Consider the following 17,282-nt stretch of genomic DNA (forward strand, 5'->3'; position numbering starts at 1 on the left):
ACTATTACAAACCCACTAACTACCCTTCCCAATCTGCTGAAATTAATACAGGACTTTACCCAAGTGTCAGGGCTCAAACTAAACCAGGACAAAAGCAAATTTTTACCATGTAATATCCCCAAGAACACTGTGAAACTTATCAAACTCAACTTTGAGTTCCAGATCAAAGAGAAGTATCTACCATACCTAGGCATAAACTTGACTCCTTCCCTAGACATTATGTAAGCATGCAATTATCCTCAGCTATACAGAAGCTGGGTGGGGAGGATTAATTGCATCAAAATGATGACCTTACCAAAATTACTATTTAATTATACTATTATTAATTTAGGGCCCTACCCATAGCAATATTACAAAGAGACATACAAAATTTTCAGAAAACCATTATGACTTTTATTTGGGCCAACAAAAGACCGAGGATTAACAAAAGAACAATGTGCCTACACAAATCAAAAGGAGGACTAGGAGTTCCAAATCTACAACAATACTATAGGGCAGCAAGATGTGCCCAAATTGTCTTACTACACAGAGAAAAGCTAACTCCACTATGGGCTGAAATCAAGTCTGCCTTAATACAGGAGCTCATTGTGGATTACAAGAGACTGCAGGGAGGAGATCATACCCCCATTCACATTGAGGGAGCAGAGGTGGAGAGAGTCCAGCTGCTTTAGATTCCTGGGCATCAATATCAGTGAGGATCTGATTTGGTTTCACCACATTGGTGTGATCATAGGCGGAGGGTGACTTTTTTGTTTGGGGAGGCTAAATATGGGCCATACACAGACTGACCTACAGCTAATGTGAGACTTAGTGGATTCGCTGCTGGTGTAAAAAAATTAACCTCCCAACTACCTCTTGCCGTTCCCAGGGATATTGTGCAAAAGTGTGGGTGGGGGTGCTTTTTTTAACCCTAAAATGCTTAGAATGTAAAAGCATTCATACGTGCACTTCTGTTAGGGGTTCTCTATACATTTGTGTTTGTGATCAGTCTTGCTGGAGGGAATTTTGCAAGGCTTCTACATGTCCATCTCTCATTGTCTCGGAAGAGCTTGTAGTATCCATAGTTGCTGACATCTGAGTTTGGGGAGAGGCTTGGGGAGCATCTGAGGATTCTTCTGATGAGGACTGTCTATCTCCTTCTATGCTCTCTGTGTCTTCCATGATGATCCTCTGTACTCCTTTTGTTCCTTTTGAAGGTCTTCGTCTCTTCGGTCCTAAGCTGGATGATGTGATTTCTAAGGCTTTAGGGGTAAAAAGTTTATTATTGCCTCAAGAGAAGAAGAAACAAAGATCGACACAATTTAGACCTTCCAATGTTTGAGGCTCAGCAAGAGTTAGATCATTTATGCAATCTTATAGTTCAGCAGGCAAGGGTTTTAAGCCCTTTGCTTGGAGAAGGGGGTCAAGCTGTCTTTCATTATGCCCAGTGGCTAGTGAAAGAGGAAGTAGTAGTTCTGGTGCCTGCAGAGGAACAAAGGAAGGGAATTTATTCTGTCCAGAGGAAGATCTCAGGAGGATGGAGACCCATATTGGATCTGAAGTTAATCAATACCTGGAGGTCCAAAAGTTCAAGATGGAGTCCATCTTCTCCATCATCTCAGCTATTCTTCAAGAATATAGATTTCTTTCCATTGATCTCCGAGAGATGCATTTCTCCAAATACCAGCCTCAATAGCACACCCTGAGCTTCACAAATCACAATTGCAGGAAAGTACTTCAGATTTTGTTGCCTTTCTTTTGGCCTGTTAACAGCACCAAGAGTGTTTTACAAGGTGCTGGCTTCTGGCTTCTGAACTGGGAGAAAAGTCAGCTGGTACCAGCTCAGTCTCTAATGTACCTGGGAGCCTGGCTCAACACCATTGAGGATTCAGTCTCTCTGCTTCCCAGTTCTTATCAGCTTTGCGGAAACTTTTCTGAAGAGGGATCAGGTCCCAGCCAGGATCCGGTCACATCTCACGCTTCTGCCTATAACAGCCACCTTTCACGACGGGAGGAGCCCTGCGCTACTCGGATGCCACCAGGACAGAGAGAGAACCACTCGAGAGTTCTGAGCAGGATGGGGAACCAAATCGTGTGACAGGAGGAACAAGGAAAGTAGTCAAAGGACAGACCAGGGTCAATAACCAACAGACAGCATGGCAAAGAATAAGTATGCAAAGAGTAGTAAAACAGGCAAAGGTCCGTTCAGGCAGCAATATAGCGATGGTCAGAAACAGGCAGGAGTCAAAATATAGGAAATCAGAACAGGAACACACCCAAGAACAATCTAGAATTGACTTACATTAGGCAATGAGTACAGGATTGTGGGATCTTTAAATATTTAAAGTGACATCAGACGTTGGACGCCGAATGGTTGATCGAGTTGACAAATTATTGGGAGGGGCTGGGCATGACCTGGCTGTCTTGGTACACATCGACAAAACGACAAAATGAACGGTAGGCGGGAGACCTTAAAGGGTGAGTTCAGGGATATAGGCTCTAAGATTAAGGAAAGGTCCTCCAATGTAATTTTTTAAGAAATTTTGCCGGTGCCACGTGCAAGTTTAGGGAGAGAGCAAGAGCTGAGGGAGCTAAATGCGTGGCTAAAGTCTTGGTGTAGGAAGGAAGGGTTTGGGTTCCTAGAGCACTGGGCTGACTTTTCATTGGGGTACAATCTATACAGCCGTGACGGATTGCACCTCAAGGGAAGGGGGTCCGCTGTGCTAGGGGAGAGAATGGTTAAGAGGCTGGAGGAGTGTTTAAACTAGACAAGGGGGGGGGGTGGGTAAGCTAGAGTTCTATAGGAAAGCTAGTGTAGACGGGGCAGTGGGACTAGCAAAGGGTTGTGGGGGAGGAGTGAGGGGAGCATATAGTTTATCAGATAAGGAGCTTCCGTTACAAGGAAAACAGTCTAATATTTGCCTTAGCTCTAACTCTCCGTTAGCTAATGTACATCAGAGGGAGAAGTAGTAATCTCCGCTGCATGCTGGCTAATGCGCGAAGCTTGTCGGGTAAATTAAGGGAGCTGCAAGCTATTGCATGTATTGAAAATTATGATTTAATTGGTATCACTGAGACCTGGTGGGATGAAAAATGTGACTGGGCCGTGAATTTAAATGGTTATACACTTTTTAGGAGGGACAGAGAGATTAAAAAGGGTGGAGGGGTTTGTCTTTATGTAAAGTCAGATTTAAAGCCATGTAATAAAGACATTACCAATGAAAATGTCGCATCTCTTTGGGTAGAAATTTCAGTAGGGCTGAAGGTCACAAAGAAAAAGATCATTGGTGTATGCTATAAACCACCCTGTATAGATTAGGGTGATGAGACCCAGTTATTGGGTCAAGTTGTTATTATGGGGGACTTTAATTATCCGGACATTGACTGGAGTAATGGGGTGGCTAAGTCAGAAAAAGCTAGTAGGTTTGTAAATATGCTAAATGACAATTTTTTATTTCAGGCGGTTCAAGAACCTACTAGGAATAACTCTATTTTGGACCTGGTAATATCTAATAATACTGAACTCATCTCTAAGAGATGGAAAGGAATATTGCAGCTAGGAGTAAAAAGAATCCAAAATTATTTTTTAATTATGTGAATAGTAAAAAAATTAAGCAAGAAGGGGTGGGAACCTTATTTTCACGGGGGGGTAAGTTGGTTGATGAGAACGGAGAAAAAGCAGAAATTTTGAACTCTTATTTTTCATCTGTCTATACATCTGAGGAGCCAGCTAACGAAGGCTTCCCTTTTAATATGCCCAGTTCTAGTAATTTAGCTACTGACGCATGGGTCACTCGGGAGGAAATTCAAAAGAGACTTGAACATGTAAATGTAAACAAAGGTCCAAGACTGGATGGGATTCATCCCAGGGTATTAAATGAGCTGAGCGCTGTGATTGCCAAGCCTCTTCACTTACTTTTTCAGGATTCTTTGAGGTCTGGCATGGTGCCAAGAGACTGTCGAATTGCTAATGTGGTGCCGTTATTTAAAAAGGGATCCCGTTCTCAGCCTGAAAACTATAGGCCTGTTAGTCTGACATCAGTAGTAGGAAAACTTTTGAAAGGGGTAATAAGGGATAGGGTACTTGAATACAGTGCAGTTCACAATACTATAAGTTTGTGCCAGCATGGTTTTATGCGTAACAGATCTTGCCAGACTAATTTAGTCTCCTTTTATGAGGAGGTGAGCAGGAACCTCGATGCGGGAATGGCAGTTGATGTCATCTACTTGGACTTTGCTAAAGCGTTTGATACAGTACCTCACAGAAGGTTAATGATCAAATTGAGGAATATTGGCCTAGAACATAATATTTGTAATTGGATAGAGAACTGGCTGAAGGATAGATTACAAAGAGTGGTGGTAAATGGAACATTTTCTAATTGGACCAGTGTGGTTAGTGGAGTACCGCAGGGGTCAGTCCTTGGTCCTTTGCTTTTTAACTTGTTTATTAATGACCTGGAGGTGGGCATAGACAGTACTGTTTTTATTTTTGCTGATGACACTAAATTGTGCAAAACTATACGTTCCATGCAGGATGCTGCCACTTTGCAGAGCAATTTGATTTGAAATTGGAAAACTAGGCAGCAAACTGGAAAATGAGGTTCAATGTTGATAAGTGCAAAGTTAGGTAGAAATAATATAAACGCAAACTATCTACTGAATGGTAGTTTGCTGGGGGCATCCTTAATGTAGAAGGATCTAGGGGTTTTTGTAGATAACAAGTTGTCTAATTCCAGGCAGTGTCATTCTGTGGCTACTAAAGCAAATAAAGTGCTGTGTTGTATAAAAAAGGGCATTGACTCAAGGGATGAGAACATAATTTTGCCCCTTTATAGGTCCCTGGTAAGGCCTCACCTTGAGTATGCAGTGCAGTTTTGGGCTTCAGTCCTTAAGAAGGATATTAATGAGCTGGAGAGAGTGCAGAGACGTGCAACTAAACTGGTCAAGGGGATGGAAGATTTAAACTATGAGGTTAGACTGTCGATGTTGGGGTTGTTTTCTCTGGAAAAAAGGCACTTGCGAGGGGACATGATTACTCTGTACAAGTACATTAGAGGGGATTATAGGCAGATAGGTGATGTTCTTTTCTCCCATAAAAACAATCAATGCACCAGAGGTCACCCCTTTAGATTAGAGGAACGGAGCTTCCATTTGAAGCAGCGTAGGTGTTTTTTCACGGTGAAGGCAGTAAGGTTATGGAATGCCCTTCCTAGAGATGTGGTAATGGCAGATTCTGTTAATGCCTTTAAGAGGGGCCTGGATGAGTTCTTGAACAATCAGAATATCCAAGGCTATTGTGATACTAATATCTACAGTTAGTATTAGTGGTTGTATATATAGTTTATGTATGTGAGTGTATAGATTGGTAGGTGTGGGTTGTGTGTGCTGGGTTTACTTGGATGGGTTGAACTTTATGGACTCTGGTCTTTTTTCAACCCTATGTAACTATGAAAAGACGCGTGCGTCAAAACCAGAAACATGTGGACACGCATGCATGGCGGGCGTCCCTGCACAGACTTCCCTGTCGCCCCACTGGACCACCAGGTATATTTACATGTTCCTGGTGGCCATAGCCTCAGCATGTTGAGTGGGAGAGTTGCAGGCCCTTTCACACAGTCCAGGCTACATCTCTTTTCTTCAGGACAGAGTGATTCTCAAGCCGGTAAAATAATTCCTGCATTTCTCCAAATACCAGCCTCAATAGCACATCCTGAGCTTCACAATTGCAGGAAAGTACTTCAAATTTTGTTGCCTTTCGTTTGGCCTGTTAACAGCACCAAGAGTGTTTTACAAGGTGCTGGTCACCCTGATTGTGGAATTGAGGCTGGAGGGGATATCCATAAGGCACTATCTGGATGACATCCTTCTCTCAGCAAGATGCAAGGAAGTACTGTTGGTCCATCGAGAAAGAGTAATCTGTTTTCTGGAGTCTCATAGCTGGCTTCTGAACTGGGAGAAAAGTCAGCTGGTACCAGCTCAGTCTCTAATGTACCTGGGAGCCTGGCTCAACACCATTGAGGATTCAGTCTCTCTGCTTCTCAGTTCTTATCAGCTTTGCGGAAACTTTTCTGGAGAGGGATCAGGTCCCAGCCAAGGAACTGATATCTCTTTTAGGCTTCATGGCTTCCACAATCCCAGTCACCAGGTGGGCCCGGTGGCACATGAGGCAAGCCCAGTGTCTCTTCCTGAACCAATGGGACAGGTACAAGAAGAACTGTAATCAGTTGATATGCCTGACACAGTCCTTCAAGGAGAATCTGGGGAGGGGGTTCCTCTTTCTCAACCCCAATGGAAGGTGTTAGCCATGGATGAAAAGACGCGTGCGTCAAAACCATGTTCCTGGTGGCCATAGCCTCAGCATGTTGAGTGGGAGAGTGATTCTCAAGCCGGTCAAATAATTCCTGCCAAAGGCAGTCTCTATGTATCATTTGAAGAGAGAGATAACTTTGCCAATTTTTTGCAGAATTCAGAGGAGTTGCATAAAATTGACCAGGTTTATTGTCTTAAGAACTATCTAGAGGTGTCAAGCTCATTCAGGGGGTCAGACAACTTCTTTGTTATCCCAGCGGGGTGTCGAAAAGGCCAGGCTGCTGCTGTTTCTACTGTCAGCAGATGGATTTCGATGTGTATTGAAAAAGCTTATCAAGTCCAAGGAAAGCTAGCTCCAGAGGGCTTGAGAGTGCACTTTGACTAGGGCTGTTTTGGTTAGGGCTGTCCTGGCTTTGTGGTCTTCAGCCAGGACCTTCATCAAACATTATCAGCTAGACTTGTCAGAGTCCTGTAGTCATGTCTTTGCTTCAGGATCTCACCTTGCCTTCTCTTCTTCATTTAACTAATTTTTGCAGTCACTGAAAGTCTCTGTTATTGTCTCCCACCCTATTTGGGGTCAGCATGGCTTGGTAGATCCAGTATTAATGCTGATATGGAATGGCCAGGAAAAAGGAGAATTGTTTTCATAGTTACCGTAATTCTTTTCTCCTGGTCACTCTCCATATCATATTTTTTCCACTTGCCATTTGAGTATTACATACAGACACAGTAAAAGAAGTTTTTACAGATATTGTTTTAGCCTGCTCTTTTTCTTTAAAATAGGGAATCAAAGGATTGTTAGAATTTTTGGAAACACCAGCAACGATATAGAAAGCATTAGGTTATTATTTTATTTTGGGATCCTTCATAGCGAATTGCATTAAAATAATTTATTTAACCTGAAATAAAAAATAAAACTAACTTTTTGTCTCGCTGTGAAATTATAAGATCTTCATTTTCTCCTTCTGACAGGAATGTGTTACTCTTCTCTGCTTCTTTGAACTTGTTCTAAGTTTGACTTGACTGCTTCTGCTCTAACTTATAAGCATTAGTGTCATTCATATGCTTGGCAAAGAAAGCAAAACAATAAAAGATCAAAGTCATACTGAAAAATGTTTTATTTGACAGAACACAATGGGCTTTCTAATACAAACGAGTCCTGAATGACTGCTTAGATGACAACTAGAATATTTCTTGTGAGGAGTATAAAAAAAATCCCACCACAGTTTGTCCTTGTTTAGACATATGCTTTTCCCTTTAGACATTTTTAAGTCTCTCTTTTAAGTCTCTTTTAAGTCTCTTAAATTTTTTTGTTAGCATTTATATAGTATCATAAAAGTTCACAATAAAACAGGCCTGTTTGGTGTTCATTTTGCACTCATCATGTTTCCTTTGTCTGATAGTTGTTGATAGCATGCCATTTTCATTTAAATAATCATTATGCATTAATATATAGAATAACAAGCATAATTTTTGTGATAAAATGCTCTATCCAACTTTTTCTGCAGATTTTCTTTCATTAATGAGTGCAGATATTCATTTATTTCACACTGGGAGGAAAAAGGATATGGGCCAAATATAATGAAAAGTACAAACACTAAAGCTCAGGTGCTTTGGCCACATAATGCAAAGGCATGAGTGTATTAAGGGGCTTTAAGGAAAACCTTGATGTAAAAGGAGAACTAAAGCATAACTAAGGAATAGAGGTAGAAACTTGTACTCTATGTTGTGGGCAACCGCAGCACCCTTTAGCACTTAAGATCCAAACACGCTTCAGCAGCTCCCCATCTTCTTTTCTGCTGATTTAGTGCACATGCTCTGTGATGCTGTGAGTTACCTAAACTTAGGGACCGACACACAATATACTGTATATATATATAGAATATAAATGTCATAATATAAGGATGATTAATAATTAATACAGATAATTACTACATGGCATTTTATAACACAGTGCAGTTAGCATCAGAATTAAATAATCAGTTCTGTAGCATCAGCTTATATGGTAGATGTACCTCATTTTTTGCTTGATAATTTGCGATAACCTTAGCTTCTCAGCAGCTGCTCAGAGCACATTGAGCAAGTTTGTCTTACTGGATATAAGCTTTAAAGCTAATGCCACACGTAGCTGAAAAACGTTTGCCGAGAATACGCTCCATATGCTTAAAAATGTCGGCGAGGTACACAGCTGCGCTTCTCTGCATTTTTAAGCTTGCAGTTAGCGATAAGGACAGAGTGTAAACTTAAAAACTATGCAATAAGGGAGAGGTGAGGGGGGTCTAGGCAATAATAGTGAAGGGTGCTTTTTGCGCCTGGGGTTATAGTTAGTAGTAAGTTAGTTTGAAAAAAGATGTATGTCCATCACGTTCAACCATAATGCCTATGTATAACCTTCCTAACTGCTAGTTGATCCAGAGGAAGGCAAAAAACCCCATCTGAAGCCTCTCTAATTTGCCGCAGAGGGGGAAAAATTCCTTCCTGACTCCAAGATGGCAATCGGACCAGTCCCTGGATCAACTTGTACTAAGAGCTATCTCCCATAACCCTGTATTCCCTCACTTGTACTGAGAGCTATCTCCCATAACCCTGTATTCCCTCACTTGTACTAAGAGCTATCTCCCATAACCCTGTATTCCCTCACTTGCTAAAAAGCCATCCAACCCCTTCTTAAAACTATATAATGTATCAGCCAGTACGACTGATTCAGGGAGGGAATTCCACAACTTCACAGCTCTCACAGTAAAAAATTCTTTCCAAATATTTAAACGGAACCTCCCTTCTTCTAAACAGAGTGGGTGCCCTTGTGTCTGTTGGAAGGACCTACTGCTAAATAAAGCATTAGAGATGTTATTATATGATCCCCTTATATATTTATACATACTTGTCATGTCACCTCTTCAGCACCTTGTCATATGTATGTATCTATGTATGTATAACTTTATTTATAAAGCGCCACAAGGGTACGCAGCGCTGTACAGTCTTACAGAATACAAAATTACACACAGGGAGGACAAGTGATATAATAAATAAATACAATAAATACATATATGTATACATATATATATATATAAGTGCCATGTGGTATGAGACACAGTAGGAAGGAGGTCCCTGCCCCGTAGAGCTTACAATCTGAGTGGTTGGGTAACATACAGGCACAAACTGGAAGGTAAGAGTGCATCAGGTATGGGCATTTGCCCTTAAGCGCAGGACTGGGCAAAATAATGTCTTAGTGCTCCAGAAGGTAACGTATTTCCCTGGCATGTCCAGAGTTAAACTTGGCAGCATTTGGTTTTTGTGTCCACAAGAGACCCTTAATTAATTAAATATGCAAGGGACCGTGGAATGCGACAAACTAATCAGACAATTCGGAGCTAGGCCATTTTGGGCAGGAACAGCAGGAGGACCTAAGAACAGCAGGAGGGAACAGCCATGAGAAAATATGGATTATAGAAAGGGATCAATATCTCCTTTGCTTTAGGATTCATATCCTCATAAATCATATATTGGTTATGAGGAGGTCCCATGCTTCCCAATGATACCAAACAGGGACTGCCTATACCCACCAGTTAGGAGGAAAGGGTTCTGGGGGACTGGGACATGAGACACCCCTCATGTTTGGTATCATTCTGATCGCCCACATATGGGTTATAGCAAGCCCATATTTTAATAATAATATTGGATACTGGCAAGTACCAATATTATATGACAAGAAACTGGCATGATTAGTGCAGCTCTCTACAGGGGGTCCCATGGGACAAGTTCCTGGACACTCCCTCCTCATGCATACGGTAATGGACCCTCTCTTATTCAATAATGTCCTGTTTGAGCACTGGAGACCAAAACTGAACAGCATATTCTAGATGGGGCCTTACCAGTGCTCTGTAAAGGGGAAGAATAACCACCTCCTCCCGTGAATCTACCCCTTTTAATACAGCTCAAAACCTTGTTTGCCCTTGCAGCTGCTGCCTGGCATTGCTTGCTACAGCCAAGTTTATTATCAACAAGGACTCCAAGGTCCTTCTCAGTTATGGATTTGCCTAGTGCAGTCCCATTAAGGGTATAAGGGGCTTACATATTTTTACATCCCAGGTGCATGACCTTACATTTATCCACATTAAATCTCATCTGCCACTTAGATTGCCAGTTGGTCAAGATCCTGCTGCAAGGATGCCACATCCTGGATAGAATTGGCTGGATTGCAGAGATTTGTCAGAGCTTGTTTTAGTGAAGTGCCTCCACCTAGTGGACACTGAGGAGCACACCTCAAGGGGAATCCCACTAGGAAAATAATCACACACAGTTTGTGGCAAATATCAACTTTATCAACTGGGTAAAAATAAAATAGCATTAACATGCAAACAGTAATAAACCCTGCTTGGGAAACCTGGGTGGTTTTAACCACTACTGGCTCAGTCTCTCTAAAGGACACAGTTCCACGCTCCACTCCTGGAGGAAATACCCTTTCCCAGTTCAGTCCTGGCAAAGTCCCTTCCCCAGAGCTCTTTTAGTTTCCCAGGTAGCGCTACCTGCCCCAAAGTACCTCTCCCTTTGGGCTGGGCAGTTGCTTCAACTTAACAGGCCACGAAAAACACCTGTCCTCACACAGGGGACACACAGTAGACTTTCAATACCTTCCCTCAGATGGATCGCTCCTGGAATCCGCAGGTTTAAGGCTTCTGACCACAGTGTAGAAAATCTCTCTTTACAGCTGGCACAGTCTTACAGTCACTGCTTACTGGATGGTCTCTCTGTCTCAACTGCTAGCAAAACAACAGGGGCTCCATTTATAAACTGCTGGGCCCACCCCTGATTTTTGGCTCAAAACCTAGGCACACCTTTCTCTGCCAACAGTGCTCTGGGGCATCCCCAGTCGGTAGCTGGGCAGGATGAGGTCACAGACTGAGAAACAGGGGAAAGAGTTCTCTGATCCCCTACACATACATAATGTTTCCTATCTGTTCTTGGTATCAACCAGTTTCAAATTCTGTATGCTTTTTCTTCTGATTCTCTAGCTTAGACAATATGTTCTTTTGCATGCAAAAGTACTGTTTAGGACAGATTGTATTTTACAGTTACAGGTTGAGTTGGACTCACCAGCAACCACTTCTCATGTTTTAGAATAGTAAACACTCTTCATTTTTCTTCTTCCACAATCTGGCAATTACTACCAGAGTGAGAAAAGAGGGAATGATGAGTAGTGTCAGAGCAAATATTGAACCTACATTTACTGTTACTCTTGTGTTTTGTAATACATGTTTAATCCACTGTGATTGAACAAAGTTTGCACTTTTTCTCTAGCTGAGACTCAATTCAGCAGCAAGTACTTTTTGTATCTCAGAAGAGGAGGAATGATAAGTATAGAAAGCCATAAAAGCTATTGCAATACTGCAGTTAATTTGCCTGCAAAACTACTGTTTTGGATAGATTGTATTTTACAGTTTCATAAGAAACTTGTTACTACCGTACATCTGTAATAAATACAACATTGCCTCTGTTTCAAAAGACTGTTTTGTTATTTTTTTCACTGGATTAATTACAATTTAGGGACTATTACAGTAGACGTATAACAGAATTCCTTCAGGCCTAGCAGTTCCTACAGAAATCTATTTATTGTGGTTGTCAGTCCCTAAAATGGATAGCTATTTCAGCTCTTCTCTTTCTTTTTCTCTAGTTAAGAATATAATTGTGCCTCAATATATCCAGTTGGTCTAACCATGATTTATAACTTAGACCTTGCATTTCCTCTTAAAACTTATGTAAACATATATTGCAATGATTTACTGTATCAGTAAGTTACAAAACATTACTTGTACAACATACTGTAAGGGTGAAGACACACTGAGCTACTAGTAGCGGCTGCTTTTTCACAGCTACTAAATACCAGAAAATACCTTGCCATAGACAATACTGAGAATTGCCTCTGCTAAAACACATCTCATGGGGGGTAAAACGTCTTTCCTGATTCCCAAGAGTTCAGTTCCTGAATGAACATAGTTACTACAGTAAATTTCAGTAACCTGGTTTTTCATCACTTTTTAAAAAGGCATCCAACCCTTTCTTGAAATTATCCAATGCATCTGCCAATGCAACAGCCTTGGGAAAAAAATTAACAACTTCACAGTCTTTACTTTAAAAAAAAAAAAAAACCTTCCCATATTTTAAGATGGAACCTCCTTTAGACTTTAAATGGATGATGTTGTGTCTGCTTGAAGGACCTAATAGTACATAAAGCATTAGAGAGTTTACTATATGGTCCCCTTATGTTTTTATACATAGTTATATCTCCCCTAAAGCATCTCTTCTCTAGCATGAAAAAACCCCACCCTGGCTCTCTCCTCCTGTGAATTGATATGCCTTTTAATGCAGGACTAAACTTTGCTGCCCCTTATACTGCTGAATGGCATTGCTTGCTACAGTTAAGTATATTATCCACAAGTACCTCCCTCGTGGATATGTCTAACTTAAATCCTATTTAGGGTATAAGCATGCATATTTTTACATCTCAAGTGCAAAACCTTTTATTTATCAACACTGAATGTAATCTGCCTCTTGGCCACCCAGTCTACTAGTTTGTCCAAATCTCTCTGCAAGGATTTCATATCCTGGATAAAATGAATTGGCCTGCATAATTTTGCTTGTATGGGGTTACATTTGTATTAGGAGGACTGACAATAAGGGGTATATTTATCATGCTGTGTAAAAAGTGGAGTGGAGCATTACTGGTGATGTTTCCCAGGGCAACCAATCAGCAATTAGATTTCAACAGTTAGAAAACCAAAACAAAGCATCTGATTGGCTGATATGAGCAACATTACCAGTAATGTTTTACTTCACTTTTTACACAGCATGATAAATATACCCATAAGAGTTTGTTTCCAGAGACCAGTATGTCTGAAAGGTAAGCATTTTTCAGGTCTCTTATACTTACATACTTGGAGCTAGGGGTATCCTAGGAACAACAGGAATCTGTTGTATCAGGAGAGGTGTTACATGCACATTTAGAGCATTTTTCTCTGTATTAAGAGTTACTAGAGATCACATGCTGTAAAATGCACTTTTACCTTTATTTATTTATTTTTTTAACCGATACAAGAGGTGAATAAAGCCCTGGCCAAAAGAGCTTATAATCTATAGGGAGAAAGGGTTGAGAGACAAGGAATCAAGGAATAGAAATACTATTTACCCATTCTGAATGTGTCTGTGTGTATCTTTCATAACTGCATATCTATCTAAGGTCAGCTTATTGTCAGGGGCATTTGTAGCTTTGCAATCTAAATTCTGCTGATTTCTTGTGCCATCCTTCAAAAATTGTATTCATATTGTCTGATGTGGGATTATGTGAGGTGAGGTTATCCAAATCAGATGTATGTGTGCTTGAAAACACTGTTTGGCTTTCTTGTGTGTGAGAGAGCCTAAAAGAATCTGGCAAGGGGTGATGGATGACACCCAGAAAGAAAATTCAGTGCTAGGTGTGTAAATGGCCGCTACCCTTTAAAAAGTTAATCCTGCAAATCAAAGATGATGTTGATGGTGAGAGGGTCTGGCAACTGTTTGTGTGTGTAAGAGAGCAAAGGAGCCGGAGTACGATAGAGAGAGGGAACTAAAGAGACTGAGACTGGGTTTAGGAATATGCCATCAGTGAAGATGACTTGGAATTAGGCTGTGTGGCCTGGCAGACAAAACACACAGCATGTTTAATACAGACAGAAAAAAAGAGTGTCTGTACTTCAAAAGCTAATATATATCCATTAGTAAGGCTTACAAACAAAAAGTTGCTTCAAAGGAATACAACGCTTACAACTATTCTAAATACTTATTTTTGTGGTCAATTTCAGAGCAACTTGCCCCTTTTTTTATGGTGGTGTTTGTCAAGTAACCTTTTTCTGGACAATGGAAATTACCTTACTTACGGAGGCCAATTTGTCAAAAATGTAATTTTCTTTTTTTTCCTAATTCAAAAAAACTCTACCCATTATTCTCCAAACTTTTGAATTAAACTCAAAAGCTCAAATTGAAAAACAGCTCTCATTACATTCTACATGAACTTGCAAGCTTTTAGATGCTAAATGTTTATATTCAAGACTTTTTTGTGCTTAATAAATCTCAAAACTTTGAGTTTCAGTAACTTAAATTCAAATTTGCAACTTGCCACCAAAAAAAAAGTTGAATTCCAGTAAAAATTAGAATTCAAATGTTAATAAATCTGCCCATAAATCTTTGGTGAAATGCTCACATGAAATACTTTAAAAGACGAGTGCTTACTGTGCTAAAAGACCACTAGATGTCAGCAGTATCATTTTCATTTATTGTCTAAAGAGAATGTTACAAAAAGGAACTGGCAAAATAAAAATCCTTTCATCCTGACCACAGAGATAACTCAAATTCCTACCATGCAACTTGTATGCAATATTTATTGCACCTGTTTTTGCCCTAAGCAGGTTACTTACAGGAGAAATTACATACAGGTGAAGTAGTGCAGATCCTTTAGGTTAAGCTATAAGGGATAACTCCTTTATACCTTTATATAACTCCTTTATACCTGTTCTTTTTCTTTTTATCTGAAACATGGTACAGCAAGTACCATAAACTATCCACTGGATACTAGTTTTGCAAGTCTGGTCACTATAGGCTGATGTAACCTAGGCAAAGATGTGAAAAGGGCCTAAATCTATCAAGTTTATCCCCTTCAAAAGTTGATACAAAGGAAGTTAAACAAAAGGCCAAGTGACTAGTTAGGTCATGGGGGGAATTGTATCTTTTTTAGCCTTTAGTGCAGGAGATCAAAGGGAAATGACTTTTCAGTAAGAATCCAGGACTGCGGACTGAGCTGTTAAAATCGGGACTGTCCCGTGAAAAACATCTGGGAGGTATGTTGAGTTGCCATGACATTTCTTAAACATTATTAGTTATATTGATGGCTGACAAAACTACCCAAACGTACTGTCATGTTTTTTTATGAAAATACTATGTACTGCATTCCAGTACACAACAACACATACATTAAATCTTATACTCTAATTTCTATATAGTCACCTGAGGCACTGTGTAAGGCAGAAGTTTTTAAATCTGGTGACAGAGCTGAGGGCTGGGGTACCTCTTACTTATCCAACCACGCTTGTACTTTCACAGTCAGGTATGGGACCCCTTATCCGGAAACCTATTATCCAGAAAGTTCTGAATTAAGTAAAGGCCATCTCTCATAGACTCCATTTTAATCAAATAATTCACATTTTTTAAAAATATTTCCTTTTTCTCTGTAATAATAAAACAGTACCTTGTACTTGATCCCAACTTAGATATACTGTAATTAATCCCTATTGGAGGAAAACATTCCTATTGGGTTTAAATAATTTTTTTGTAGACTTAAGGTAGGAGATCTGAATTATGGAAAGACCCATTATCCAGAAAACCACAGGTCCCGAGCTATCTGGATAACAGCCTGTACTGAGCAGGCATCACTTAGGTAGGAAGGGGGGCAGGCAAGGTTTTTGCTGGGTTTCCTGTAGGTCTGTACCTACTGGAATGAAGACTGAACCTAAAAATAGTAGATCAATATCTGTACCATACAGCATAGGTACACTGTAGGAATATGTCAGCAAATATGTCAGCATACCTACATGCAGATATAGCATAGTGTGGTGTCAATCTAGGCCAAGAAGGAGATAATTTTCTGCTTGTACATGGAATGACAAAGTTGCAGCTTATTTGCCCATTTAGAAAAATTTATGCTAAATTTTTATCAGTGAATCTGGTCCTTTGATGTACAGGCCCTAAATTATCTACTTTCTGTCCAAACAAAATAGTAGGGTCAGGAATAAAACCGGACTAAGGCTAAGTCCAATTATTGCTGTAGGGTGTTTCTTTTGAGTCTAGGCACAACTTAATTTAAAAAAAACAACTGTAAATTGTATGACTCTTGCTTTGATGATGTTAAAAATGTGTTTGTTGAGCCATGAATATATATTAAAAATGTGTCCATTTAGGTTATTTTTAAAGTTAATGGCACATGAGGGATATGGTTTAAATCAAAAAGTCCCAATATGCAGGGTCAGACTGGCTTGCTGGGGCACCAAGGAAAAACCCAGAGGGCCTCGGCCTGGGTGGGCCCAGGTTACACTGATGGCATGCCACATCCTGTCCAGATAATGTTAGGTGTAATGTGTGGCAGGTGCAGCTTATTAGCATCCTAGCCTGTCCACCCAGCCAGACTGTACTGAGGTAGTGGAGCAGACTTGCGTCTTCACATAAACCATCCCGGCATGACTTACCCCCAAAGTAGGGGGTGCGGCTCTGTAAAGTTGTCTGCAGCAGACTGGGAGCACGAACACTTTAAACTAGTAGTAGTTACAGAGCAGATGTGAGGAGCTTGAAGTTGGCACAAATTCCCAAGTGGCAAACCAAAAACTACTGTTTGAAGCCTACTTTTGTCTGCTGCAGCATTACTAAAGTGACGAAATCTGTTTCCATTCCTTACACATATTAATTCATACTTCATTTTTGTAAGCTTTAATTTTTTATATACAGGTATAGGACCCTTTATCCAGAATATTCGGGACCAAGGGTATTCCGGATAAGGGGTCTTTCCGTAATTTGGATCTCCATACCTTAAGTCTGCTAAAGAATCAATAAAACATTAATTAAACCCTATGGGATTGTTTTGCATTCAATAAGAATTATTTATAGTTAGTTGGGATCAATTACATGGTACTGTTTTATTACTACAGAGAAAAAGGAAATCAGTTTTAAAATTCTGAATTATTTGATTAAAATGGAGTCTATGGGAGACAGGCATTCCGTAATTCGGAGCTTTCTGGATAACAGGTTTCTGGATAAGGGATCCCATATCTGTAAAACAAATTAACATTTTTTAAAGTTATATAAAAAAATCTGTTTCAAATTCAATGTGTCACTGTTACTAGGGTGTTAATTTTGATATTTATTTGTGGGTATCATTTTATACTGGGGGGGGGGGGTTGCAGGCCCTTAAGGTCAGG

Source organism: Xenopus tropicalis, chromosome 6, assembly GCF_000004195.4.
Source record: "Xenopus tropicalis strain Nigerian chromosome 6, UCB_Xtro_10.0, whole genome shotgun sequence".
Classification (NCBI taxonomy): Eukaryota; Metazoa; Chordata; class Amphibia; order Anura; family Pipidae; genus Xenopus; species Xenopus tropicalis.